At 37.9% G+C, this 22,423-nt stretch overlaps 1 long non-coding RNA gene across 1 annotated transcript; it reads right to left on the bottom strand.

Annotated features, from left to right (window-relative positions):
• Positions 1 to 12,525: 12,525 nt before the first annotated feature.
• LOC115211077 lies at positions 12,526 to 21,800 on the bottom strand. The gene is made up of 3 exons (XR_003881464.2): positions 21,648 to 21,800; positions 15,596 to 15,713; positions 12,526 to 12,893 (listed from the first exon to the last, which is right to left on the bottom strand). It is a non-coding gene; the product is annotated as an uncharacterized LOC115211077 (long non-coding RNA).
• Between the last annotated feature and the right edge of the window lie 623 nt (positions 21,801 to 22,423).

Genomic DNA, 22,423 nt, shown 5'->3' with positions numbered 1-22,423 from the left:
AACTCAGAACGTAACGGTAGACGAAATACCGCTAAGCATTTCGTCCGGCGTGCTAACGTTTCTGCCAGCTCGCCGCCTTATTTTCTGTATATATAATTATGGCATGATCAAGAGAAAGAGAGAGATATTCCGTTGTCCAAACAATGGGTATTTGGGGAGGTCTATTGTTCTGTCAATTTAACTCTTCACCACATACAAAAGGTTAGCAGGGTCAAGTGGCAGACATTATTCTGCTTAACGAAGGCATCTGACAAAAAGCAACTGCTGTCAACTTAATGTTTCTCTAAAGGAAAAGTCCGTTGTACTGTTAAGTGAAATTTGGCGATTGAGGATCGAATCCATGCTATGCCTACATGAAGCTACTACACATATATATATACATACAGGAGCCCTGGATCTAGGTTAGAAACTGGTTCTTTCTCTATTGGCAAGAAATCTTGAAATAAACTGAATAATGTCATACATACATACATACATACATACATACATACATACATACATACATACATACATACACACATACGTAATACAATCATATGGAAAACCATATACAGTTACATTTAACACATTCGTCTACACTAAAACGTGGGAAGAAATTCGCTGTGACAACTGTCTCCGAAGAGAAATTCTCTTGATTGGTAATGTATGCGTAAACACACCGAGCTGGGCAACGAATGCCGTCATCATAGCGTAGAATATGAGTTTCTGTATCGTTGCACTCAATCAGCTACAGACAGGGAATTCGCCGTTCTTAACCCACAAACATCCGTTGTTCTTAAATACTCTCTCTCTTTTACTCTTTTACTTGTTTCAGTCATTTGACTGCGGCCATGCTGGAGCACCGTCTTTAGTCGATCAAATCGACCCCGGAACTTATTCTATCGGTCTCTTTTGCCGAACCGCTAAGTTACGGGGACGTAAACACACCAGCATCGGTTGTCAAGCAATGCTAGGGGGACAAACACAGACACACAAACACACACACACACGTATATATATATATACATATATACGACAGGCTTCTTTAAGTTTTCGTCTACCAAATCCACTCACAAGGCATTGGTCGGCCCGGGGCTATAGCAGAAGACACTTGCCCAAGATGCCACGCAGTGGGACTGAACCCGGAACCATGTGGTTGGTTAGCAAGCTACTTACCACACAGCCACTCCTGCGCCTGTAAACAACAAATAATAAATTTACTGGCGTGTCGAAGCTTCGTGAAACTGGACTAAATTAAAGATACACCAAGCAGCGATAATTGGAATAAAGCTGTGTCAAATTAAATTTAACACGTGGAAAAGCCTTCGTTGCGATAATTCTTTTAGAAAAGAAATTTTTCTTATAGGCAATGTATGAAAACACCGAGTAATGTAATGATGCAGCTAACCTGTGCTCTACCATCAAATGACGTCTCGTAAAAAGTAATGGAAAACGAATACAAATTGCTGGAAATACAAACAAAACCAAACCATTTTCTGTCTTTAAGGAAGCCAGCAAAAACGAAATAGCAGCAAACGTAATTAATGCTTTTTTTTTTAGGTGGGTGGGGGTGGAGGAGAAGAAAAATCAACAGAAATTGTGAAAATGAAAAAAACGAAAACAAAACATAAAAAATACCCTTTGCTAAAATGGGTTTACAGATTGTCACACTAAAACAACAGCTAGACCCCCATACAGGGACAACACGTAATAAAAGTAAACATAGGCGCAGGAGTGGCTGTGTGGTAAGTAGCTTGCTAACCAACCACATGGTTCCGGGTTCAGTCCCACTGCGTGGCATCTTGGGCAAGTGTCTTCTGCTATAGCCCCGGGCCGACCAAAGCCTTGTGAGTGGATTTGGTAGACGGAAACTGAAAGAAGCCCGTCGTATATATGTATATATATATATATGTATGCGTGTGTGTGTTTGTGTGTCTGTGTTTGTCCCCCTAGCATTGCTTGACAACCGATGCTGGTGTGTTTACGTCCCCGTAACTTAGCGGTTCGGCAAAAGAGACCGATAGAATAAGTACTGGGCTTACAAAGAATAAGTCCCGGGTCGAGTTGCTCGATTAAAGGCGGTGCTCCAGCATGGCCGCAGTCAAATGACTGAAACAAGTAAAAGAGTAAAGAGTAAAAGAGTAAGGTGAAATTGGACCAAGAAAAATCACAGCATTGGCTAAGTAACGAAGAACTCAAAGCCGAGGGTTAAAAATTTTTGTCGCGGCACAGGATCAAAGACTTCCCACCAGAGACAACCAAAACCATGCGATGCAACAGAACTCAGTAAGTGTCGAATATGTTAAGTTTGGGAAGAAATAATTAACGTCATTGTTTCAGCTTCCAGTCAAGAATAAAAAACATAAGTGACTTGATTCCTTACTCCAGTAATTTACCCAGGGTAAACATTGCTGTTCTTATTGAAAAGCTCTTTATGACTCATATGGAAGCACTCCGTCGGTTACGACGACGAGGGTTCCGGTTGATCCGAATCAACGGAACAGCCTGCTCGTGAAATTAACGTGTAAGTGGCTGAGCACTCCACAGACACGTGTACCCTTAATGTAGTTCTCGGGGATATTCAGCGTGACACAGAGAGTGACAAGGCCGGCCCTTTGAAATACAAGGTACAACAGAAACAGGAAGTAAGAGTGAGAGAAAGTTGTGGTGAAAGAGTACAGCAGGGATCACCACCATCCCCTGCCGGAGCCTCGTGGAGCTTTTGGTGTTTTCGCTCAATAAACACTCACAACGCCCGGTCTGGGAATCGAAACCACGATCGTATGACCGCGAGTCCGCTGCCCAAACCACTGGGCCATTATGACTCATAACGTTTGTAGAGGATAAAGTGCTGTAGCTTTTGGAGATGATGTCGTTTTTCATGCTGTTTATACATTTTCTCATTTAAATTACTGTTCTCAATACACTCTATTTTTTTTTTCTGTTTTCTACTGTGTAACATCAAGCTTAGTCTATCTAATTTTCATATTGTCTATTTTTGTTAATCTCTTTTCGTATGTAAAAATACTTAGGGTACGTGATTATTTACAATATTGTGGTTACTGCTGCTATCACTTTAAAAATAAACATCTTCCGCTCACCTTGAGGCCATTTGAGCCACCAATAACAATACAAATAGTAACTGTACACTACATACATACATACATACATACATACATACATACATACATACATATACATATATATATATATATATATATATATATATATAATATATATATATAATATATATATATATATATAATATATATATATAATATATATATATATATATACCGTTAAAAAATGTTGTTTCCAAGAATCTGTTTTTCTACTCCAGGCAGTGTAATGAGAAGGATGTTCAAATATTCTGAAGCCTTTTATTGGTGAATGACTCCCTTTTCACATCAAAACCTGTTTAACATTATGTAATCCGGTTAACTATTTTTTCATGTAAGCTCTGATATGGACGTTTGTTTATTAATAATAATAATAATAATAATAATAATAATAATAATAATATTGATGATGATGATGATGATGATGATGATGATGATGATGATGATGATGATGATGATGATGATGATGATGATAATAATAATAATAATGATAAAGGAGCTTGCAGCTGTAAGACATACAAGTATGAATGATGGAGAACCACTTCACAAACTCTCAAATAAAACTAAAATACATTAAAATTGGCAGTTATGTAACAAAAGAAATCAAACAAGAATTAAGACCTGACCTTACTGAGTTAAATAGAATTATTTATGCATCTGCTTAGGCAATTGAAACAAGTTGTATACCAGCGAAAAAACGAAGAAAACCAAACCTAGGAGGAAATTGAAACACAAGTCAAATTGAAAAAGAGATTCAATTAATGAGAGGAGGAATATCAATATTAGATGAACCAATCTGGGAAATGATGTAAGATTCAGAAATGGAAGAAAGAGGAAGAGAAAATATGGGTTTTCATTAGGAGATATAGGAGCACTCCGTCGGTTGCGACGATGAGGGTCCCAGCTGATACGATCAACGGAACAGCTTGCTCGTGAGTTGGCAGAAACGTTAGCACGCCGGGCGAAATGCGTAGCCGTATTTCGTCTGCCGTTACGTTCTGAGTTCAAATTCCGCTGAGGTCGACTTTGCCTTTCATCCCTCCGGGGTCGATTAATTAAGTACCAGTTACGCACTGGGGTTGATATAATAGACTTAATCCGTCTGTCTGTCCTTGTTTGTCCTCTCTGTGTTTAGCCCCTTGTGGGTAATAAAGAAATAGGAACAGCTTGCTCGTGATATTAACGTGCAAGTGGCTGAGCACTCCACAGACACGTGCACCCTTAACGTAGTTCTCGAGGAGATTCAGCGTGACACAGAGTGTGACACGGCTGGCCCTTTGAAATACAGGTACAAGAGAAACAGGAAGAAAGAGCGAGAGAAAGTTGTGGTGAAAGAGTACAGCAGGGTTCACCACCACCTCCTGCCGGAGCCTCGTGGAGCTTTAGGTGTTTTCGCTCAATAAACACTCACAATGCCCGGTCTAGGAATCGAAACCACGATCCTCCGACCGCGAGTCCGCCGCCCTAACCACTGGGCCATTGCACCCCCACTCATTAGGAGAAGGACTTATATCAACAAAAGAAACATTGAAACGAAAAGTCCAAGTAAAAGCTAAAAAAAAAATACAAAGATTTGAGAAACGAAATAATTTTTACCAGCAAAATAAGCTGACATCCAATGTAAAAACATTTTGCAGGAAAATAGGAAAGGAGAAAAATAACCATTAAAGGTCTCCCTCCAATGGAAGAAATTGAAAAATTTGGGGAAACACAAAAGGCTTCTATCAAAATTTACAAGAACAACCATGGCAAGACATCACAATAGCAGGCCTAAGGAAGATAATCACAAAAACTCGTAAGTGGAAATCTTCTAGTGAAGACAGGGTGCCAGACTTCAGGCTCCCTTCTCTCCACTGTTACTTCATATTGGTATTTACCGCATAAGAGCCAATGAAATTTAGCCCACGTAACAGGAACTGAGAGGGATATCGTGGAACAGTGAAACTGTGGGTGATCCAGATAATCTGACAATATTTTTGAATTCCGCTTGCAAAAACATACAGGATACAGGTATTCTTTTACTTGGGACAAATTATTTGTTGACCAGTTTTATTCTTATCGTAGTTTACAAATCCAAGCATGAAAACGTTACTCAACTTTGGAGTTTTGGAGACAGACGCCCCCGTTTCACACACACACACACACACACACACACACTTGAATGCATAAATGTACATATAAACTTATATAAAAATACATGCATCTACATGCACTCATATTAATGACGTACACAAATACACGACAGGTATGCATAATACAGAAATACGCATAAATTAAACACAAGCAAACAAATATATTAATATAACAAATTTAAAAAACAATAAAACCATACAAAACACTATAGAAATCATTGAAGAGACAAAAGAAACAGTAAAATAATACATGTTGATTTTATTCTGTATTTCTGTTTATTTAGAAACCTACAATGAACAGGTAATTTCACAGACGCTAAACTATAAATTTCACAGAGTACAACCTTAAAGTTGACACCGTTAAACGTAGAAAGTCTGTCTCGCTATTGGCTAAAAATACGGGGGGTTTTTTTTCGATTTTTAAACCTCTATAACTTTTTCTTCCAATTTTTCTCCACAACATCATGCCTTCATAGCTATAAGAGTGGAAAACTACATTAGTATAGCCGATTTTCAGATGTTTTACTTCCTTTTAAAAAATGCATATTTTGTGAATCAGTTTAACAAGATTTGCTAGCCTTAACAGCAGCAGCAGCAGCAGCAACAGCAACAACAACAAGTACAACAACAACAACGGCAACAACAACCCATCACCACTTATGCTTTCCTCATTAACAGCATTTTCTCTGATGAAGAAAAACGGTGTGAAATGGGTCATATGGCGGCAAAGATCAATTGTTAATTAGGAAAATGATTCTTGATGATTGTCATAACAGGCGCATAAGTCTCTCACTGGCCTGGATAGACTACAAAGAAACCTTTGATAGTTTTCTTCACAGCTGGATAGAGGAATGCCTGGAAACATTCAAAATTTCACCAATAACCAGAAATTTTTTGTCATGATGTCCTAAATAACAACATCGTGTGGTCTGAAACATGAAAGCAGCCCATCATGTCACGTATGCAAACGTCCAGAGACAATCGACCTCGACCTCGTAATATCTGGATGCCGTTGATTGACGCCAACAAAGTACTTGCAACGATATGACCGAGCAAACTCTGTACATATACTGGTCAACGTGCCGCGTATGCAACCTCCCTCACACAGAGAATTGGTAGGAATATAAACCACTGCAAGTTGTGCCGAATTGCCGAATGTCTGAGGTTACCATCCTTTAATTTCGATGAACAGACTGATTGAGAAATTCAGGCTAACCGACCAGAACTGTCTTGTGATAGATGTTGCCTTGATATAAATGTGTCACAGCAATGCTTAAACTCTCCCGCTCTCTCTCTCTCTCTCTCTCTGATCTCTCCAGTTTAGCTCAAATTTTTTTAACTAAATAGTTTTAAACTTCATATTTCTCACGCTGAACACGGTTTACTTTCAACATTTTTAATAAAATTACGTATTTTAGAAGTTATTTTGTGTTAAAGTTGGTGTATTGGGATAATTTTAACCAACCATCGACGTGTATACTGCTGTTTGCGATAGTAATCGAAGAGCAACAACTTCCGGGTCTCTACTAAATGTCACCACTCTGTTCTATGTTATTTTTGTTAACTACCTGTGTTGCATATTACACGCTGTAATATGCAAGAAAGAAGAGTGGAAAGAACGAAGTAAGTGTGAAGGGGCTGATGGAAAGAAAGAATGAAAGAGAGTCATACAATATATATATATATATATATACTGAACCTTCAGTTTTTTATGCTAGACCACTGGTGTGAAATCGATGTTGATTGAATTAATATCTAATTTCTCAACCTCATTTTAAATTATATATATATACGTAGATATAAGAGTCCAAAGTGTACGTAAGCCGCCATAAAAAGGAACACAAAAAATGGGATAAGAACGCAAAACATCCAGACATAATACAAAAAGGGACAAGAAAAAACACGGACGGGTCATTCGAAGTTTTCTTTCCTCAGTCGAGTTCTAGATTACCTTTGCAGTTTCGGCTGGTTATTCCACTCTTCTTTCTTTCGTTCCCCTTCTCTCACATTTCCTGGTTTCTCTTTATTCTTACCTTCCCTCCTCTTTCACTTCACTCGGTTCCTTTTCTCGTTTTTTTCTCGTCCCTTCCTAATTCTTCTGTCCCTCTGCCTCTACCTCTCTCTTTTTCTCTCCACGTGACCAGTGTTCGGCTAAGCCTGACCTTTCTTGGTTCGATTACCATCCGTACAGTAAAAGCAGTTTATTTTCAGTCTGGGGTCAAGAACACGTCTGGAGATTTTTCATTGAAGTCTTCTTTAAATATAGTTTGGTACAGAGTTTAAAGTGTTAGAGGGCTTAGTTGTCTATTGCCTCTAAAAGAAATCTTTGTGTATTCCTGTCAAGGGAGTAGCTAAAGAGCATTTATTGAATGAGTTTTATGTCCACCTTGTGTGTGAGTAGTCACTAGCTGTGTGTATGTGTTTGTGTTAGTGTATATGTAGGTGTGTTTGTGCGTGCGTGAGTGTGTTTTCTTCCGATGTTTTCTTTTGTGTGTGTGTGTGTGTGTGTGTGTGACTGCTTAAAGGAATTTTCCCTGTGCTTTTGTCTCAGATCCAACAGATACAACTCAAAAGCACAAGGAAAATTCCTTTAAGCAGCCACATTGCAACCAGTGCAAGAATGGTCTTACCAAATTTCAAAATATTTCCTCTTTGCAAATGCTAAGATTCCTTCAACCAATAAGAAAGACTAAACAAAGAAAGGCAATTTATCAATAAATATAAACCACAATTAAATATAGAGCCAACTACAACCAATAAATAAGAACAGAGACTTAAAAACAATTTTTAAAACTCACTCATACGCACACAAACACACACACACACACACACACTCACATACACACAAAAGAAAACATCACAAACACACACACATACACACACAAAAGAAAACTTCACAAAAACAACACATACACAAACACACACACACAAACACACATACACACAAACACACATACACACAATCACATACATACACACAAACACACGTCTGCACACACAGACAAACACACACATAAGAAACAAACAAACCTCTGCGTGCGCACACACACACACATACACTCAAACACCTCTGCATATACACAAACACACACCTCAACACACACACATACACACAAAAAAACATTGCAAAAAACATACATACACACGTCTGCACACACCCACACGCAAATACATATACACACACACACAAAAGAAAACATCGCAAAAACACATACACAGACACACAAACACTCACGCACACACATACAAGAGAAAGCATCTCAAAACACACACATACACGCAAACAACACACAAATTCACACACACACACATACACAAAAGAAAACAACGCAAAAACACTCATACACATGCACAAACACACCCACACATACACTAACTATTTCTTTATTGCCCACAGGGGGCTAAACATAGAGGGGATAAACAAGGACAGACAAAGGGATTAAGTCAATTACGTCGACCCCAGTGCGTAACTGGTACTTATTTAATCGACCCCGAAAGGATGAAAGGCAAAGTCGAACTCGGCGGAATTTGAACTCAGAACGTAGCGGCAGACGAAATACGGCTACACATTTCGCCCGACGTGGTAACGTTACACACACGAACTCACACACATACACACAGCTGGTGACCACACACATACACAAAAGGAAAATCCTAAAAAAAATTTTTTCTTTCTCTAATATTTTCTTCAAGACATTCATCATAACATACTTACCCATCATCACAGCTGGTCACGTCCCAAACATATTGAAAGGATATTCAACACTACACACACACACACACACACACACACACACACACACACACACACACACACACACTCACACATACAAGGAAAACGTAAAACCCATTCAATAAATGCTCTTTAGCCACCCCCTTGGCAGGGACACACAAAGATTTCTTTTAGACAATAGACAGACAACTACACTGTCTTCACTCTTTTACTATTTTACTTGTTTCAGTCATTTGACTGTGGCCATGCTGGAACACTGCCTTTAGTTGAGCAAATCGACCCCAGGACTTATTTTTTTCTAAGCCTAGTACTTATTCTATCGGTCTCTTTGCCGAACCGCTAAGTTACAGGGAAGTAAACACACCAGCATCGGTTGTCAAGCGATGTTGGGAGGACAAACATACACACACACACACACACACCACACACACACACACACACACACACACACACACACACACATATATATATATATATATATATATATATATATGAAGGGGTTCTTTCAGTTTCCGTCTACCAAGTCTTTGATCGGCCCGAGGCTATAGTAGAAGACACTTGCCCAAGGTGCCACGCAGTGGGACTCAACCCAGAACCATGTGGTTGGTAAGCAAGCTACTTACCACACAGCCACTCCTACGTCTATTTAATACTTTGAACTCTATACCAAACTATATTTAAAGAAGTCTTCAACGAAAAATCTCCAGACATGTTATTGACCAAACATGTCTGGAGATAAACTATTTTAGCTTTAAATTTTCATAAATTTTTACTGATAAGATGAGATTCATCAAAACCGGTAATATCTTCTTTATATAATTTAAAAAAATAATTTTCATTAAATTCCTTCTTAAATTGAAATATTTTAGACTCACTTCTGTGTTCCATCCACCCCGGTCTCGCGCCATTTCCGCTCTACCGGTCATTCTTTACGACAGCTGTCTGTGTTCGGATTGTCCTTGCACAGGGCCCATCCAGACTCTCGTCTTCGTAGTGAGCAGGGATTAATCTTCTCTCTTCGCTCGTTTGCATCACAAGGGCTCAACTCTCCTCCCCTCTTCAGCTAACCCTCCTCCTCTCTTCCTCTCACACCTACTTCCTCCCACCCACCTCTCCACTCTTGCTGTGACACCTACTTCCTCTCTTCACTCCTACCCACCTTCTTCCTTCCACTCTCTCCCTTCATCGTTACCCCTCCCTCGTTACTCCACCCCTACACATTCTAAAATTTTCATTGCGTCATTGACTGTTATCAGAGCTGTGTTCTTTTTGTTTGTTTAATTGTTTGTGCGCATGTGTGTGCGTCAGTGTACACGTGGAGACACATACGTATGTATGTATGTATGTATGTATGTATGTATGTATGCATGTATGTATGTGTCTGCATACTTGTACGTGTATGTATGCATATATATATATATATATATATATATATATATAGAGAGAGAGAGAGAGAGAGAGAGAAGGAGAGAGCGAGAGAGAGAGAGAGCAAAGTGTACGTACGCCGCTGTATATATATATATATATGTATGTATGTATGCATTCTGCATATTTATGTGTTTGTGTGTTCATGTTTGAGTGTGTCTATGTGTATGGCTTTGTGTGTCTCCTTATGTATCCTTATGTGAGTGTGTATATGGTCACGTGTTTCAGTCTTTATTTGTGTATCTATGTGTGTATGTGTGCGTGTGTGTTTGTGTGTGTATGTGTGTGCGTGTCACTCCGTATTACCTATGTACCCATCTATCTATTTATCTATCTGTTTACTTACATATCCATTTATCCATTTAAACGCATGAAAAACAGTTTAAACCTAAGAGCAAAGTATATGTATGTTGCACGATTTATCAGTTATGAATTAAGTCATCCCTTGTGTTGTTGTATAGAGGAGAACTTAGTAAAGATATAACTTATTTTTTTGCTTTTAGGCTTAAACTGTTTTTTTATGCGTTTTTTGAATACGGACAAAATCTTATAATAATAATAATAATAAAACATTGTGTACAGTGCTCAGGTGCACTACAACTCATCTAAAGTGTATGTATAGTACATTGGGTAATGTACAAGCGTCAGAAAAAGAACAGTGCATGAGTCATGACATACACATATGTGTATGAGTATGGAAGGGGGACAATCAGGTGTAGTTTCGGCGGATTTCGGAAAGCATGAGGGCCTTAAAGGATGCAGTGTCATGGCAGTCAACAACTGACGCAGGCAGTTTGTTCCATGCTTCAACAACTCTGAGCGTGAAAAAATGTTTCCGAAAGTCATGGGAGCTGTGTTGTTTTCTGACTTTGTAGGCATGTCCACGTGTGTTGGACACATGGAGATCAAAAAGGTGTTCAGTGTTGTTATTGGTGAGGTAGTTGATAACTTTGTGGGTGTTTACCAAGTCCAATCTTGATGGTGTGCAAGGGTTTCGCTTCTCCCATCTCCCTTATATCACACCCTTCACAGGTTGTTGATGATTCAAGAGACATTAGTAGTTATACAACATGGAACGACATAAAACTAGTCGTATATTACCACAAAACCTTGGAATGAACAACATTATCACTGGGCTAAAGAAAATAATCCCCTGAATGATGTCTGGTAGAGTATGTGTTGTGGGAGTCCCTAATTCTCATCAGACGATATGAATGAGAAAACTTGGGATTTTCCATGGAAGGAAGAGCATGTTTGCTAGATAAAGACATATTTGATCGAGATTTTGTATCGTAATATTACTTGTAGTTAGTCAACTCTGGATGAATCAATACTAAAAGTGCAAGCAAATCAACTGCTATCGGAACAAAAAACATCAGCCAACTCGATAGAATAAACAATGCATTCAAACTTTGTGTAAAGTAAAATGATTCTTATGTGCATACGTGATTGTATATTTAAAGGGACATAACTGGAATAAAATGATGCGGTTTCAATTGAGAATAAAAACTGTCTTCGTAGAGGAGATTATCTAGGTGATTACCTCTTGTTTGCCGTAAGGGAGCATTAAACCTTCTTGATCTTACAGGTCTCGAAGCGTTTATGAACGCCATGGAATAATATATTCATTATTCAGCAAAATAATATATTGATTTCTTTTGACCAGAAACAAAGCTGTTTTTCTGTAGATGAGAATGTACACTTTACAGAATCTACTCCAAATTATTAACTGAACGTATGGGTGACTAGAAAAATCTCATGAACCCTTAATAATCAAAATAGCGTGACAACAACGCATTTCATTGATTTCATAGTAGCAATATTCATACTTCAGAAAATTTAAACGAAATTATTTTCACTATGTAGTTCAACAATTAGGGAACTGGTCAAATAAGGCAGTGTACGATTTCATTCGACTGAAAAATCTCAACCAGCAAAATCACCATCAAATTACATCATAGGTATTATATAAGGAACAACTGGATAATGTAGCTCTAGTTATACATGGGATGGTCAAGGTAGGGACGTCTTTGATTATAAATGTTAAGGATAGTGGCTTACCTAAGAATAAAAAACAACATCATTTAAGAAATGTATTGCAACTTCTCTGTTGAATAATTTAAAACCAAATATTAAGTATTTTAAAATGTTTTATTTTCATTAAAGTACATCAATTGCTTTCACAAAAAACTATATTCCTTTCATAATTATCATGTAGATTTAGGCAGACAAAATGTAGAAAATGTAGAAGCATGCAATAACTGTAAGAGATTCTTTGTATTTTCATTTCAAGAACTGGACACGTTGTCTATATTAACATGATTCTCCAACTCGATTCTTCAATTGTATTTGAGAAACAACGTTTTCAAGGGTTAAATCTAGCCTTTTCCCAGCACTTTTTGATGCATCCTATGTATTTTGAAACTGAACGGGTTTCATTAGGATTTGATTCATAATGTGCTAAACAGGCATTTCCACACTCTGGGGGAAGTATGATTGAACGGGCTGCAATTAGAAAATATTTAAATATTAGAACTGCATTGACGTTGATACTGTTTAAATTAGATCTGTGTGTTTGCGTGTGTGCGAGTATATATAGTTGTCATTCAGTTTTAGCACGTGGAATAGCTATAGTTGTTAACTAAATAAGAAAATAGTACTGCAGTAGCGGTTCTATAGTATCATGTTATTATATATAACATTGCACCTTCTGATGCATGTGTAAATGTGAGTGCGTTAGTTTTAATTCAGTTTTATTTTGTCGCTTTTGTTTGTTTGGTAGTTACACTTCACGAGAGGTTGGATATATAGGTATGTATTACTTCAAGCTCAGTATTAGGGATAATTGTGGAGGCGCAATGGCCCAGTGGTTAGGGCAGCGGTCGGAGGATCGTGGTTTCGATTCCCAGGCCGGCCGTTGTGTGTGTTTATTGAGCGAAAACACCTAAAAGCTCCACGAGGCTCCAGCAGGGGTGGTGGTGACCTCTGTTGTACTCTTTCACCACAACTTTCTCTCACTCTCTCTTCCTGTTTCTTGAGTAATGCTGTGATGGACTGGCGCTCCGTCCAGCTGAGGGGAACACACGCCACAGAAACCGGTTAAACGGGTATATTTTTTTCAATATTCTAATCAAAAAAATATACATTAATTTCTGAGCAGTTGTATGTATGTAGTATGTCTATATTTTTGTAGGCAATGTAAATTAACCAAATATAAACAAATTGTAAATACCTTGCAATTGCTGCGATAATTATGAACTGTTAATTGAGCAGTAGATGTGTATTTTTATATAACTTGGACCTTCTACGTAATTGATTTTGTCAAGAGTTTCACCTCCAGCCGTTCTCGTCACATATGTATATGTATGTGTAGATGTATGTGCGTGTTTAATAACGTACGTAACGGGCACGCAAACACACACACACTCACAGAACATACGCATTCATATACAAAATGTGACGATACGCACATATAGATTCTCACATAGTCACATACATATAGTAAAAGAAACCCATACAGACATGCATTCACGCATGTCAGTTGACACATGTGTATGTGTAGACGTGTGTATGTGTAGACATGTGTATGTGTAGACGTGTGTATGTGTAGACGTGTGTATGTGTAGACGTGTGTATGTGTAGACGTGTGTATGTGTAGACGTGTGTATGTGTAGACGTGTGTATGTGTAGACGTGTGTATGTTTAATAACGTACATAACACGGAAACACATACACAGTCAAAGAGACATGCACACTCACACACCCGCACGCATACACTCAGAGACACATACACACTCATAAATATGACGACGTCGCCGTCGTGGTATAACATGTCCTTTACTATCTCGTACGTATTGAACTCGCAAACACACACAAAAGTGAAAGAATAAAAGTGAAACAATATTATATCACACAAGGAAGTCAATTTGTAGATTGAAATTACAAACCCCATTTCAGCGTAAAAAGCTCTAGAAGAAAATAGCATGAGTGAAAAAAATTGAGCCACTGTAGGATATGTTTTCTAATGCATGGACGCTCAGTTGCGTGGTTGAATTCTCATTGGTTAGTAATGAAGGCTTATCGGCTGTATCACAACGGTTTTCGATAGAGGGAGAAATCTAAATAGTGTATTTAAATAGGCAGATTGGAAAACAAATTTGAACAAGTAATGTTGTAGGGAGAACGTACAAATAGTGTGACGGCAAAGATATTTACGCACAACAAAACTGAAATACACTGAAGTCAATTTTCAGAGTGAGAGAGAGAGAGAGAGAGAGAGAGAGGAGAGAGAGAGAGAGAGAGAGAGAGAGAGAGAGAGAGAGAGAGAATGAGTGAGTGAGTGAGTGAGTGAGTGAGTGAGTGAATGAAACAGACATTGACCTACCCACAAGATTCTTACATTTTTCTCAGGAATTTTGACTGATTTTTTTTTTCAACTTTAATTATATTCTGACTTGTGTATGATGAAGCATAACGTTCTAATGGGTTTTCAGCTAGAGGCCTCAAATATGTTACTGAACATTCGAAATGATTAGCAACATCGAACTTGAAATTAATGTAAGCTGGGACTCTGTCGGTTACGACGATGAGGGTCTTAGTTGATCTGATCGACGGAACAGCCTGCCCATGAAATTAACGTGCATGTAACTGAGCCAACTCTACAGACACTTGTACCCTTAACGTAGTTCTCAGGGAGGTTCAGCGTGGCAAGTCTGACCCTTTGAGATACAGGTACAACTCATTTTTGCCAGCTGAGTAAGCTGGAGCAACGTGAAATAAAGTGTCTTGCTCAAGGACACAAGGCGCCGCTAGGAATCTAACAAACAAACTCGCGATCGTGACCCGAAAATCCTAACTAACGAGCCACGCGCCTTCACAATTTATGTAATTCTTGTAATTAATGTAAAAGATAAATACAAGAATATTCAGATTGTTATAGCAGGCGTTTTCCAGATTTATTCGTGATTTATAAAAATTCATATAAAATGTTACAGCGGTGGTGCCCCAGCATGGCCGCGGCCTTCGAGCTAAAACATTTTCAAGGATTTAAGGATTTAAGGAAGCAAATGTCAAACTGTTGTTCTTTTATTTTAAAATATCTTTTTTTGTTTTTGATTTGTCATGATATTGCTTAACAAGTAACAGCTTTATCGGTCTGAATAGCAACCCCGATTCATTTATATGAATAAGATTAATCAAATACTTACCGCTGACCATTGCCATTCCAGCTAATATCGCAATTAACACAACGAAGATGATGACGCAATGACCTTTCATTTTGTATGTAAATATTTTACGCAGATATATTATGCTGAAGATTTTTAACTAAAAATATAAAAGAAAGTTAGTTTTTAATATACTTATCAACACAAATACAAATATTCTGGTGATCAAGATTAGCCCGGGTGCAATAAAATAACAAATTTACCAATGTGACTTTAATTGTAAGTAAATTCCTTATTTATGGAATTAAGCAAAATGAAATAGTTGGTTCAGACAGTTGAAATATCTCCCACTTTCTGACATTTAAGAAGTCATACTTTTACTATTTGGACGCCGCAAAGCTTAAAATAAATTTGTAAGGAACTAGAAGACATTATAAAGGAACTTAATAATGCATATTTGTAATACACCACAAGACATTGTTCAGACTCTAGGAACAAAAACAAAAACAAAAAACATTGATACAACGGTTAACGAAAAACGGGCTTGTAGCGAAAATAATACGAAAGTGGGCATAGCTTTTTTATTGACTGACATTGGTCGTTCAAATTGCACATTTTGGAAGAGCAATTCTTCCTCTGTAGTAGGTCTTCTTGTTCTTCTTTATTGCTGGAAAATAATGGGTTCTGAACGGAAGTAACATATTGTCATTGAGTTCCAGGCGAAGGAGGGATGCAGGCTGTCAGACATCCATTGAAGTCTACAAGTTGTTTATGGAGATGACATCATTGACAAGACGAATGTGCTCACATAGATGAAGAAGTTTAAGGAAGGGAAACCAGCAATGAAGATAAACCTCGCAGTGAGAGACGATCAACTGTGACCAATGACAGGAATCAACAGCTGTTGGACTAATTGATTCTCGAGAACAGACAAGTCACAGTCGGTGAGCTTCTTGCACAAGCGGATTGTGATCATAATGCATAACAGAAGATGGTGGAAGACTGAGTATCGACAGCTGATACTCGATTTGAAGACGTGAAGTGTTCTCGTGTACTGGAAGCGTTTGTAGTGAACGAAAACACGTTATTTTTCCGACCAGGTTCAATAAAAGGAGCCCGAGTTATTGACTGAAATTACATACTTGAAGTCAGAGTTGGTAAAAATTAAATTGGCTTGCAAATAACTAAATTTATACTCGGGCTCAGCCCGAACAGCCCGAGTGCCAGAGTTGCCACTGAAACACACACACACACACACACACACACACACACACACACACACACACACACACCACACACACACACAGATTCAAATGCTTTATTGTGATAGTGTGAAGCCCTACAGAGCTGTGCAACGAAGTGCTCACCGTAGCACTCCATTTGCCGCCCCGGACGCCTCAAAAATACATATTGCCTGCAACAAACCCCAAAATGCTGCACGCGTCGCGAAATATTTTTCCCCACGAGAGTTCCGGACCCAGTTATGAACTCATTTGCGTACAACCAATCAAAGCTCAACTCTCAAACAAATTTATGAGCACATAACAAGTGATGGTCAATAAGATAAGGCCACTTGGGTAAGGAATGACCATGCTTCTTTTCTCTTTTGAGAATGCTTGTTGTTCTTGTTCTTGTTTCAACCATGGCTGTCTCTGCATAGTTATTTGTGTTGATGTTTACTTTGTATAATAGTAAGGGGAGATGGTTGCTAGCACATCACCCTTTACCCACATTTTTCCCATCCATATCTTTACCATATCAGGCCCTAACAAAATCTGATAATAGGTATAGATGCAAATCTATCTAATTACTTGTCTCCCTCTAAAATCAAGCACAACTTGGCCATCGGTCGACTTACAACACCGTTCATGAGTTTACTTGGTAGAATGTGTTTTACCAAGAGATTGGCTGTTTTTAGCGCATTCACGAATGTTATGTTGGGCTTTGCGTTGATTGGCTGTATGCAAACGAGTTCATTACTGGGGTCCGAAACTCTCGTGGGAAAAGCATTTTGCGCCCCGGGCGGACCGCCCCTACTGCCCCCTAGCAACGCTAGTGTCTGGAGCAGACCAACTTTAATTCGTTGTTATTAAGGAAATGAAATGTACATTATAACAACAAAAAATGGTTTGCATGAAAATTCAGTAGTTGAATTTTTTGCCGTTTTGTATACCAGATAAGGCTACTTTGGGGTGCCGCTTTCTCTATTGCGACGTACGGCTGCGAGTCGTGGACAATGTTGAAGGCAGACGAGAAAAGAGTGAGCGCTTTTGAAATGTGGTGTTACCGCAGAATCCTTTGAGTGTCGTGGACGGAGAGAAGGACGAACAACTGGGTACTAGAAAAGCTCGGTTGCGAGATGACGCTTCGGCGAAACATAACGAAGCGGAAGCTACGGTTCTTTGTCCAACGTCATGCGACGGGATGGACTTGAGCGAACGATCATAACTGGCAAGGTGAACGGCAGACGTAAAAGAGGCAGACCACCCACTTCTTGGCTGAGAGACATCGCAGCCACAGGATTGTCTTTATTCTCAGCTGTCCATGGGGTAGAGGACAGGAGAAGGTGGCAAGACATAGTGATGACCACAGCATCGCATAGTGCAGCACCTGACTAGGATGATGAGGATCCCGTTAAACGAACACAGCCTTTGTCATCAAGTTTTAATAGCACAGTTGGATCAATCAATTAATCTGACAATAGGTCTTTGTTACTAAATCTTCTGACCTATGCTTATAAAGTAACATTGCACCAATTTTCTTACTTCATTCGGCAAACCTCACCCTAGGTACGCCTATCTTCATCTTCACCCTGGCACTATTGTTTGCGTTGAGTTGTAAAACATCAAGTCAGTAGGTGCAGCTTCACTTGTACATTCTTTGTCTTTTGTTTTTCTTATTATGCTTCTTTATTAATGATGGCGTTGTTGTTGTTGTTGTTGTTGGTGGTGGTGTTCTTGTTGTTGTTATTGGTAGCGTTAGTTCTGGTGATGGAAGGTGTGCAAGATAATGGGAGAATAATAAGAAGGAAGTTAATGAAGAAAAGCTGTAGATTGATAACTAAAAGACTGATCTAAAACCTAAATACTAATAAGGCTCTACAGGTAATATGTCATTATTCATGACGAATATTATTATGAAATACCTGAAGCCTGATAAATGAATTGTTAGAGCGTCGGTTGAAATGTCTTGCATTTTTTCCGGCTCTTTACGTTCTGATTTCTGTTCCCGCCGAGGTCAGCTTTGCTTTTCAACCTATCGGAGTTGATAAAATAAAGTACCCGTTAAGTACTGCGGTTGATGTAATCGACTTGCCCCTCCCCTCAAAATGAATAGCCTTGTGCCAAAATTAGAAGGAATCATTATGAAATACCTTATTTACATCCCTGTCTGTAGAGAGAGAGAAAACTTTTAATTAATATTTACCTAATTAAGATACTTCTTATTTCTATTTTATTTAAAAACAAAAGAAAACAATAAAACACCGAAACGTTTAATGCCATTTTGCTTGACCGAATCGAAATTCTGACACTAAAACAAGTTGCTTTCCATCTTGTTGAAATTCATCTTTTCTACTACAAACAAGACATTTGCAATCTCAGTGAAGTGACAGCTGAAATAATGCCACTTTCATATATTGTTTGTCTTCATGAAAATAGTCAAGTTTGCTTTAACAGTGCTAGTGCGACAACCATCTTGTTTTCATTTATGTGTGATATATCAGTCAACGAGAAAACAAAGATAAGAAACGAAGAACTGAAACGGTTAACATCAATCGTACTTTACTAGCAATTATTATGTCTTCCTTCAAACACATTAACTATCGTACGAAATAACCTACAAAGCGAAGTTCATGAGTTTGGGTAAGTTCACATGCTGTATATAGTTTTCGGTGACAGCACGGAGTACCACCAGTTCCTTGGATACTATTTTCTCTCCCACCTCCTTTTTTTTTCCTTCGTGAAATAATCTTTGCTTTGTACAATGCCATTACGTCATGTTCTGAGGTTAAACAGTAGAATCGACTTAAGCAATTAACCGACAAACATGATACACGAACGTAGATAGTTAAGTGATTGGTGTGGTGGTTAACTAATTACTTGTCTGGTACGAATTAAGTTAGAGTTATGAAGATGTTTGTGGTAGTGGCAGTGGTAATGCTGGTGGTACTACTGGCTGTGGTGATGTTAGTTTTGGTGTTGGGAAACGTGTAAGATGATGGTAGAATAAATAAGAAGGACGTTAATGATGAGAATAGTCCTTAATAAATAAGAAACTTGGAAAAAATACAAACTAACTTTAATGATTATAATATTACTCTTTTACTTGTTTCAGTCATTTGACTGCAGCCATGCTGGAGCACCGCCTTTAGTCGAGCATATTGACCCCAGGACTTATTCTTTGTAAGCCTAGTACTTATTCTATCGGTCTCTTTTGCCGAATCGCTAAGTTACGGGGACGTAAACACACCAGCATCGATTGTCAAGCGATGTTGGGGGGACAAACACAGACGCACAAACACAGACGCACAAACACAGACGCACATATATATACATATACATATATACGACGGGCTTCTTTCAGTTTCCGTCTACCAAATCCACTCACAAGGCTTTGGTCGGCCCGAGGCTATAGTAGAAGACACTTGCCTAAGGTGCCACGCAGTGGGACTGAACCCGGAACCATGTGGTTGGTAAGCAAGCTACTTACCACACAGCCACTCCTGCGCCTCAAGATTCGAAATATCGAATTACTCAAGATTCGAAATATCCAAATATACATATTTGTCAAGAGTTCGAGAACTGGATCAAATATTGGTCTTTCGATTGACATGAGTTCATGCAACCACAAATGCTGTTATGTATGAAATACTGCAATGGGAGCTCTGGACTAACAGGGAATTGATGTGTTTTAATGGCTTAGAACAATCGGGATCGAAACCTCACAGAACAGAATAAATTATGTCTAGCATAGGCACATGGCAATAAATTTTGTTAGTTGGTACATTCAATTAAATCTATTCCAAAATATGACTAGTATCTACTTTAATTTTATCAACCCCGGAAAGAGTGAAAAGCGTCGGTGTCATTTAAATTCAAAACAAAAAGGGACGTAACTAAACACTGCTAGGTCGTCATCATCATCACCACCACCACCATCATCATCATCGTCATTGTCGTCGTCGTCGTCATCGTCATCGTCATTATTATTATTATTATTATTATTATTATTATTATTATTATTATTGTTGTTGTTGTTGTTGTTGTTGTTATTATTATTATTATTATTATTATTATTATTATTATTATTATTATTATTATTATTATTATTATTGTTATTATTATTATTATTATTATTATTATTATTATTATTATTATTATTATTATTATTATTATTCAGTAGTTTTTATATGTTTTATAGCGTGCTTTCACTTCACTACCGAGCGCAGCTCTGTGTGCCTTGGGTACGTGCTGTGATTTGTTGTGATGCTCTGATGGTTACTGTATGGAAAGTGTTCTGCGTAGGATGTGTGCAGTGCCTAGTAGTGCAATTTTCTGTATGTTATATGTGTTTGTAAGTCCTGGTGTTTTTGTTATGTATCTGTCTGAATATTTTTTTATCATGCCTAATGCACCTACTATAGTAGGAATTGTTTCTGTTTTTAGATTCCACATTCTGGTTACCTCTATTTCCAGGTCTTTGTATTTTGAGAGTTTCTCCATTTCTTTTAGAGACACGTTGTCATCAGCCGGTATTGATACATCAATTGCTTTTGTTATGTAATTGTCTGAATATTTTTTTATTGTTATTATTATTATTATTATTATTATTATTATTATCATTATCATCATCATCATTATCATTATTATTATTATTATTATTATTATTATTATTATTATTATTTTGCCAGCCGTTATCATAACGATTCAAACCACTTACCTATATTTAACAACGGAATAAATGAATAACTCAAAGATGGCTAAAATATATAACAACAATGTTCCATAACAATTCATGAGTTCATATGCGATTTTCCAAAATTTAGAATAACAAATGAGGAAAATTAAACAAACCATTAGCTAATGCCACTTACCTCAACTTAGTTCTCTTGAGATTACGTCTACGAACTGAAAACACTTGAAATTAAATCTTTATAAGGGTTTGTAATACACCCAGCCCGCTAGTTACATTGCTTTTGATTGGTTAAGCTTCTGAGAGTTGACACCAATCAACTGAAATGCGTTGAAATCCAAGTATCCGCATATGTATATATAAGTAGATAATAACTAGATTTGTTTGAAAGAAAAATATTTTTCTTTAAAATGAATAAAGATCAATCAATATCAGTTATCATTTAAAGTTGGTAAATAAATAAATAAATAAATAAATAAATAAATAAATAAATGAATGAATAAATATTTAGCTCGTGACAAAGTTGATATGATGGAAAACGACGAAGAAAAGAGTAAGAGGATGAGGAGGCGGACATCAGGAGTGGGACAGCGAAAGATAAATATAAGGGAAATGTATGTGTCTTGTTCTGAAGAAAAAAAGTGATGTGGTACGAGAGAGAGAGAGAGAGAGAGAGAGAGAGAGAGAGAGTGTGTGTGTGTGTGTGTGCCTGTATGTGTATGTGTGTGTGCCTGTATGTGTATGTGTGTGTGCCTGTTCTGAAGAAAAAAAGTGATGTGGTACGAGAGAGAGAGAGAGAGAGAGAGAGAGTGAGAGAGAGAGTGAGAGAGAGAGTGAGAGAGAGAGTGTGTGTGTGTGTGTGCCTGTATGTGTATGTGTGTGTGCCTGTATGTGTATGTGTGTGTGCCTGTATGTGTGTGTGTGCTTTTATGTTCTTTTGCATATGTCTGTGTTTGT

The sequence above is a fragment of the Octopus sinensis genome, linkage group LG4 (assembly GCF_006345805.1).
Source record: "Octopus sinensis linkage group LG4, ASM634580v1, whole genome shotgun sequence".
NCBI lineage: Eukaryota > Metazoa > Mollusca > Cephalopoda > Octopoda > Octopodidae > Octopus > Octopus sinensis.
This window is presented reverse-complemented; position numbering and strand designations above follow the sequence as displayed.